Source organism: Camarhynchus parvulus, chromosome 1 (assembly GCF_901933205.1).
Source record: "Camarhynchus parvulus chromosome 1, STF_HiC, whole genome shotgun sequence".
NCBI lineage: Eukaryota > Metazoa > Chordata > Aves > Passeriformes > Thraupidae > Camarhynchus > Camarhynchus parvulus.
In genome coordinates, this window is record NC_044571.1 from 25,022,816 (window position 1) to 25,031,728 (window position 8,913).

The window sequence follows — 8,913 nt, forward strand, 5'->3', positions numbered from 1 at the left end:
GCCTACAGAGCCACAGTTCTGCACTCTCACAGGACTGTGACTGAGGCAGGGACACAAACTGTGTGTGAGGACATGATGGCTGAGATAGGAACTCAGACCACAACAATTACTGAAACTGTCCCTGTAATGGAAAAAGAAAGGTGGACAGGGAGAGCAACAAGTCCTTGCTGTCAATTAGAAAGGGAGGAAGAAGAAGAAAAAGAAGAGGAAGAAGAAAAAGAGAGGGAAGAAAAAGAAAAGGAAGAAAAAGAAAAAGAAGAAAAAGAAGGAATGGAAGAAAAAGAAGAAAAGGAAGAAGAAGAAAAAGAAGAAAAAGAAGAAAAAGAAGAAAAAGAAGAAAAAGAAGAAAAAGAAAAGGAAGAAAAGGAAGAAGAAGTAAAAGAAGAAAAAGAAAAAGAAGAATCATCAGGAAAGGAAGGGTTTGATCAAGAAATCAGTCCTTCAACAAATAAATCTAAGAAAGGAATGAAAGAATTCAAACAGGAAACAGAAATTTCCCAGTCTCTGACATCATCAGAACTTCAAGACCTGCAGAAAGAGTACAGCCGCCAGCTAGGTGAGCGGATTTCTGCCTGGCTGCTTCGATGCTGGGACTGTGGGGCTGATGGTCACCTGCTGGAAGGTAGGGAAGCCCAACAGCTGGGATCCCTTGCTAGAGATCGGGGAATTGGAAGAGGAATTGGAAAAGAGACAGCAGTTTGCAGTCTCTGGAGGAGACTCATCTCAAGTGTGAAGGAAAAATATCCCTTTAAGGAAGATCTTGTGAACTACCCAGGAAGGTGGACCACTGCACATGAAGGTATCCAGTACCTGAGAGAATTAGCAGTGCTAGAAGTCATCTACAGTGATGTAAAAAATGATAACATCTCTAAAGATCCAAAGGATGTCCCTTGCGCAATGGCCATGTGGAGGAAGGTAATTCAAAGTGCCCCTGCATCATATTCTAACAGTTTGGCAGCAATGTATTACCCAGAAATGGAGACACCAACAGTAGAGAGAGCATCTTTTTGGCTCCAAAACTTAGAAGAAACTCTTTGTACCCAGGCCAGCACCTCAGCTGTCAAGGGTAGTCCAAGAAATCAGTCTTCTCCTGCCCTGATCAGAGGGAAAGAGAGGCCCAGATACATGACACGTGGTGCACTGTGGTTCCTTCTGTGTGATCAGGGGGAAGACATGAGGAAGTGGGACGGTGAACCCACCTTTAAGCTGGAAGCCCGTGTCCGTGAACTGAGAGAGAAGAAAGCTGAGAAAGAAGAGAGCTGTGAGAGAAGAGAGAAGGGGCCATCCCACAGAGCTGTCAGAGTGGTCTCTGCAGACACAAGACAGCAATCAGCAACCTCCCAGACACAGAAGAACTGACATTACCTCTCTTGATCCTGGCGAGGGGATTTCTGGTCTGGCACTGTAAGGGTCAGACAGTGAATGCTCTAACCAGGAAAAAGAATAGAGGGTCCCTCCCTTCTGCCAGGAGGAGGAGAGGGATGACTGGATGTACTGGATTTGATAGCCTGGCATATCCCACCCAGAGAAGTACACAAGGCTTTGGTAGATACTGCTGCATAGTGTACGCTGGTGCTATTGGAGTACAGGGGCTCAGAACCCATCTGGATCTCTGGATTGACAAGGGGATGCCAAAAATTGTCTGTTTTGGAGGCTGAAGGGAGCTTGACGGGGACGAGTGGGAAAAGTGCCCCATTGTGACTGTCCCACTTGTATCCTTGCAATTGACTGTCTCAGGAGAGGATACTTCAAGGACGTAAAAGGGTACCCATGGCTTTTTGGTGTAGTTACTGTGAATAGAGAGAAGATCAAGTAGTCATCCACCCTGCCTGTCTTCTTAGAACATCCCTTCCTTGCAGGAGAGCTGCAGGGTGAGGAACAGCAGGCGGCAATTGCTACCAAGACAGTGCATCAGCAGCAGTGTGGCACCAACCAAGATTCCCTGGCTCCCATCCATGAGCTGATTCCTCAGCTGGAGAGCCAAGGAGTTATCAGCAAGGTCCACTCACCTTGTATTTCTCCCATATGGCAGTTGCAAAAGTCTGATGAAGAATGGAGGTTAGCATAGGCTATTGTGGCCTAAATGAAGTCACAGCACCCCTGAGTACTGCTGAATCAGATATCAGACATGTTATCCAGTGTGGAGAGTGTCAAATAAACCTGGAATTGATGGCCCCAGGGGGCGGAAACACAGCCCTATGATCTTCAGTGGTTGTATCACATCCCTTATCACCCACAAGCCTCTGGAAACATTGGGAGGTATAATGCACTGCTGAGGACTATGTTGAGAGTTGTTGGGCAATGGGGCATGGAAGCTTTGGGATGCAAATTTAGCAGAAGCCACTTGGCTGGTTAACACTTGGGGATCTGCTAACCGCCCTGGTCCTGCCCAAGGTCTGGGAGGAGACTAGGTCCCTGTGCTACACATGGGGAAGCAGCTGGGGGAGTCAGTGGGGATTTCTCCTCTCATGGGAAAGGGCAAACCCATTTGTGGGATTGTCTTTGCCCAGGGACCTGGGTGTACTTGGTGGGTAATGTGGAAGGATGGGGAGACCTGGTGTGTGCCTCAAGGAGATTTGACCTTGGGGGAAAAATAATCTGTGGTGTGAGTTTTATGTTGCAGGAAGTAAAGAAGCAGGAGCGACATGGACTGGTGAAGAGTGAATTTTGTGGGGAGCAAGGCGAGTGCGACGACCACCCGAGCCAGGCTGGTCAAGTGTGCTGCTTCTCCTGTCCTGAGCACCCATCCTGATGGAACGGAATCCAAGTCATGGACTGTTTCTGAACATCTGGAGGGGCAGAGGAAGCCCATGGAATGGGAAAATGATATCTATCTGTGAAAGGACTGGGGATAATTAATGAAAATGTGTGGATCTGTATGTGTGGTATAAAGATGGTTTAAGGGTGTAGTTTAAGGTATAAGTGCTGGTAAAAAGGGATTTCAGCAATGAGAAGTAAATACAGTGCAATAGTTAGAAGATTAAATTTTGTGAGATCTGAGTATGGCACAAATGGAATGGAATAAGAGGTAGAGATTGTATTTGGTCTGGATGAGGTGGAGTTGTTTTCCCCATTGCTGGGGAGAGCAGCTGATAGCACTGCAGAGTTTTGGCTGCTCTGAGCAGCGCTGGCACAGCCTCAGCTCTGTCTTCTGCCCCCACCTCGGTAGGCTGGGAGTGGGCAAGGTCTTGGGAGGGGACACAGCTAGGCCAGCTGAACTGAATTAACCAAAGGGATATTCCATACCATATGATGTCTGCTCAGATATAAAAGCTAGGAAAAGGAGGAGGAAGTGGGGAACATTTGTTATTTACAATGTTTGCCTTCCAGAGGAACTGCTATGTGTCCTGCAGCCCTGCTTCCCAGAGAGTGGCTGGACATCACTTGCTGATGGGAAGTAAAATCTTTGGAGTTTTTGCATTTGCCTGTGTGCACACAGCCTTTTATTTGGTTTTAGTAAACTGCCTTATCTCAACCTATGAGTTGTTTTCCGTCTTATTTTCTCTCCCCTGTTCAGCTGAGAAGGGGATGTGATCGAGTGGCTTGGTGGGCACCTGGCATCCAGCCAGGGTCACCCCCTTACACACCCTTGAGAAGGTCTGCTGGCTCTGCTGTCCTCTCCTTGGTAGTTCAGGGCAACCATTTTTAAAGACCTTGCATACTACACCTGTAGTCACAGTAGATGACTACCACAGATACTGCAGTAACAAAGAGTATAAAATTAATTCCATCCAGGTGGATGGACACTGGACACACAGAAGTAAAAATTCTTTTCAGTTGTTGGGGTGAAAATCTAACCTCCATCAAAATTTTAGGAAACTAGTGATGTAGGGAGCAAAAGATGTGTCTGAAATTCCTTTACTGCAGAATTACTGTACTGCAGAATTTCTTGCAGTACAGTCATTTTGTGTAATGTGTGAGTGTGCTGTAAGTACCATGTGCCTGTGCACTGAGTCTGTCTCACTCAAAAAATGTTTCAAGGTGATTCCTCCATGTAGCCCTATGGACAGTAACATTAATTTTTAAGATGCTTTAAGTTATTAGTTTTATTTTCTGTAGTTTAATAAGTCAGCTGCCTCCTGTGGCCATCAGATGAGAGGGAGGGTTGGAACACATCTGTGGGATCTGCAGAGGATGCAGGCTGTAGGTGACTTCATGGTGCTGGTACATCAGTTGTCCAACACTGATGCTGGCTGAACTGGACCTGAACTTCTGTTTGTGCTTCTTGCTCTGGGAGAAGGATCCTGATGCAAAGAATATGGAGTTGTCTCTTGCATTTGGCTGGCTGACAAATGGGGCCCCAAAAGGTTAATATATCCCAGGCTCATAGCTCAGCATTATGGGGAAAACCCCAAAACCAAAAAACCTCAAAAACCTTAAAATAAATTTGGATCCATTAAGTGAATAATGCAAAACTTGGGTAAGACAGATAGAGTCACCTTTATGCTCTCGCTTTGTAGAAGAATTAATGCAATTTAAATACCCTCAGTGGTATACATCCTGAATTCTCTCATCATACAATACACTTTGCTAGTTCGACTTTTTTTCAAAATAAATCAAACTTGGAAGAAAAAAAAAAGTATTTAGTGATAAGGATTAGAAATACAAGTGAATTGTGTGTAAATTATTCACCTGCATACAGAAAAGAATGTTTTGCAATGTTAATTAAAAGATTTATATCAGGGGACTTTTCTTTCTGCCAGCCTCCTCTCTCCTTGAGATTTGTGTGGTTGCATCTGAAATAAAATGCTCTGCTCTCATAATAGCTTCTTCAGTCTTATGACTTTGGGAACAGACAATTTAGCGAGAGCCCTATCAGTAAAAGATGAATTGTTAGATTCATGTTCCACACAGTGATTTTATTCAACAACTAAAAGATTAAGGGCAATTCTTTCAGGAAAGTCCCCTGAGTTTGAATGCTTTCATTTGGAGGTGCCTCTGGAGGACATTGGAAGTAGAAGGAAATAAATGTAACATGTCTTAAACTTTAATCAAGTCTAATGTATGGTCAGAGGTACTCTAAAACTTTGTTAATGATCATATCCTTTTGGTATAGTGCCACTGCAGAAAAGTAATATGATTTTGGGATGCCCTGATTTTTCATTTCCATGCTTTATGAGGATTTTATGTATTTTACGTTTTGTCTCAGTTTTTTGTCTGCTGACCCTATTCTGCTTGGATTGGAGACAGCTTCAAGAAGACAAAAGTAGTATTTTTAAAGTAAAATTACTGATACTGTTCTCTGTCTTTGTTATCCACACTAATTTCTTTTTCTGGGAATGTAGAAGGTGTGGTGAGAGCTCCTTTATGCTGAGCCCTTAGATTCAGCACAAAGGAACTTTTACAAAAGGGAGAGAATTGCAAAGAGGGGAAGAAAGGCTACGATACTGAGGTAAACAGTGGGACTTCACTTTCAAAAGTAATCCTCCCTGGGCTGTAATAGATTTAAAGGAATTCTATCTAAATGGGCTCAAGGGAAATAGAGCATCAAATTTCCAAAAAAAGATAAACACAAATTACATGACACTCCTACTAGCTTTGATGAAAGGACTGGAGGCTGTTATGTGTCAGGGCAGTGGTGACATTTTGCAAAGCCAGAATTGTGTCATGCTGTACAAGAGAATACAGAAGAACTGTTGGAAGTGGATTTCCAGGGTGTCCTGCCATCCACAGTTGTTATTCTATAGAAGGCACCACTGGCCAGAAGGTAGCACTCATGTCCATGGAGATTTCAAGGGAAGACGAAGAACCTTCATTGTTCAAGTCAGAGGCCAAGGGTTGCCTTAACGTGTCCGACAGAGCAGAAACAGCCAAAATTATATTTGACAACTCACTGTCAAGCCATGGCTAAGCAAGGTTCTTAAAAACCACAAATATTAATTTCCATGAATAAACTGTTCATATTTTCCATAGGTGACTGAGGCAAAAGTCAGATATTTGTATTTCTGGAAATATTAAGTGAAGAGGTCTGTTATCTAGTGCTATTAATGATAAAAGATGAAAACAAAGGAACTTCTGAAGGACAAGTGGAATAGGTTTGTACATAAGCTCAGAAAGAACAGGTGTATCTTTATTTGTAAAACTGATGTAAATATTATTTCAACAGTTTCATCTAACTTTAGGAGGGTTCATTGCCCCATCCTTTCAAACACTGGGCCTTTTAGATCAATTTATTGCTTGAAGGAAGAAGTACAGCCACAGACTCAGATATGCTATCAGTGCAGGTGGCTCCTTTCTATGCTGGACCTTCACCTGTGTCTTTTTGGGCAGCAGAGATTTCCCCCAGAGAAAATACAGGTAAGGCATCTCTACTCTGTAGCAAGCAGCTGCTGGAGGCTGTTTCATTAGCACCTTGAAAACCCTGGTCAACAAAGTTTTTTGTTTCTGTTGTCTCTATTTTAGTAGAAACCACTTAGGACACATCCTCCTGGTAGGAAGACAAGGACACACACACTCTATTTTTCACTCTTTCTTTGTGTGTGGGTGTGTGTTTCAGAAGGGTGTAGTAGACAAGATGAGTGGATGTGTTTCATTTTCTGCAATATAGTGAATGAACTTTTGAAAGCTTATCTTTCTCCTTACCTGTCCATTGCTTCTGGTGGACAGTCAGTCTGTGGTAGTGGGTGCACACTGGATTGGCAACTTCTGTACATGCTTGCAGCACGAGGTGACAGTAACAGCAGAGCCTCTTCTCCTTGTCCAGCACTGCTAAACTTGCTTTAGGCAACAGAGTTGGGTTTCTGCAGTAGGAGCAGAAAGGATTGTTATAGGATTGGATTCCCAGCTGTCTGAAGGAGAATTTCCCTTCAAAGGGACATGAGCATTTCTCATTCCACCCTTCCACTCCCCCCAAATAATTTTAGGTAAACTGGGATGATCAAAAAGATGGCCACAGGAGAGATGTGAAAAGACTTTCCATAAATTATGCCAGGTATGATGGCCTTTTGTATGTAGCAGCATGTGGAAAAGGTTGTTATATGTGATTGTCTTCAAAAGAATCAGAAGCAAAATTTGGGGAATGATTGGCAAATCAACCTTGTTTCAGTCTCTGGGAAAATCAGGGAGTCTATTTCTGGGCACATGAAGAATGAGAGCCCTCACACAACTTTACACAGGCAAATCATACCTGCCCAGCCTGTTTGCCTTCTGTGATAAAATGACCACAGCTGTGAATGCAGGGAGAGTGCTGGATCTCATTTAATTCAGCTTTAATGGTGTGGGTGCAGTTCACGTAAACTTTAGCAAGGCTTTTAAACATTGTCTCCCATAATATTAGTGCATCTAGATTTGGAATTTGTAGTCTGAATGGATGGAGATCTAGATGGGCAAGCAGCTCTTTGGATGGCTGGGCTCAGAGGATCACAGTTACTGGGTCATACACCTTCTTCCTGGGAGCTGGTCCTGAGTGGAGGTCTGTCCTGTGACCTGTCCTGTGTGACACCAATGCCCTGCAGGAAGTGATGCAGAGCCCTTTTCCTAGACAAGGCTGTCAGTGTCACTGAGCTGGAATGGTGGCACCATCCATGCTGCCCTCCAGAGGGACCTGGACAGGCTGGTGTGGGCATGGGGCAGGAAGCTGTGCAGTTCAACAAGGACAGCTGAATTCATGCAGCTCTCCAGAAGTCTGCAGGAAACACCCACTAACTCCTGTTTCAGAGATAAGAATCCATTGAAGCACTGGGGACAAGTTTGTTGTTTCATCCATGGCGATCAACACCAGAAAGAAAAAGCAAATAAGCAGAGTAACCAATTAGCCCATGCTGAAATGGTCCTGACACAAGTTTACAGCTCTGCAAAGTGTCTTCTTTGGTTTTTCTCCTTGGACAAAGATATTCCTTGGTGGTTTCTCTCAGAGAAATGGATGAAAATACATCACCATACTTTTCTGTAATTGGGATGAAGGAGAAGGGAATCCCTGGATTATGTAATTTTTTTATGCAATTATTTGTGTTTTAGTTTTGCTGCGCCTCAGGCAACTTCACAGCTTCCCACATCTTGTTTATGATAAATTTTTGACAGATTCAAACCTTGACAGCTATTTTGGGCTGCTGTATTTTTATTACTGCTTCAGCACCTGGAAGTGAACAGAACTGTTTGAAATGCTCACAGTGGTAGCAAGAAGTTTCATGCTAGAGCACTACTTCTGAGTTTCTCAAATAAACTTCCACAGCAATGGGATTTTCAGATCTTAGCCATCCATATGACTGGAGCAACTTGGAGGGACTTGTCTGGTGTTGGAGTGGTGTTTTCATTATTGCAATTTTCTTTCTATATATCCTGTAACTCAGGAAAAAAGAGATTTCCAGTGAAGATACCAAATTTATCGGAACGGAAGGTGAAATTTTTCATGAAAAGGGTGAGAGAAAACGGCCTAGAATTGCACACAGGCCTCTACTGTGTGTTGTGAGCTGGTGCCTCTGTCACCTTGTCCTCTGTGCAAGGTGTGAGCTCCCACTGGAATGGCTGTGTTTGCTGCTGCTGTGAGGTCTGGAGGGGTGGGCACAGCTGCACTACCACACCTACCCAAACTACAGTGATGTTATAGGCTCTGGGAAGCAATGAAATGTTTCCAGTGGAGCTGAACCTGATCCAAGAGACATCTGTGGGATGCCACTTGCTTAAGTGCACAAGGCTGCATATCCTGGGACATGGGCATGAAAGACTCAAGACCTACTGAGGATGTAGGTCCACTTCTGCGCTCCAAAGTGTGTCTGAGGAGCTGGGGAGAGGGTCCCACACAGCAGGTTTATTTAGGCACACCGTCATGTTCAGGACTGTTTTGGGAAACAGCTCTCTGCAGCAGCAAGGTGTTGCTGGATATTTTGTGTCATTTTTTCTTTAGGAGGCCAGAAGAGAGGTGCAAGTGTGTGGCAAAGTCATGAAGCAGGAGAAGGGCGCTTTAATCCTGTTGGA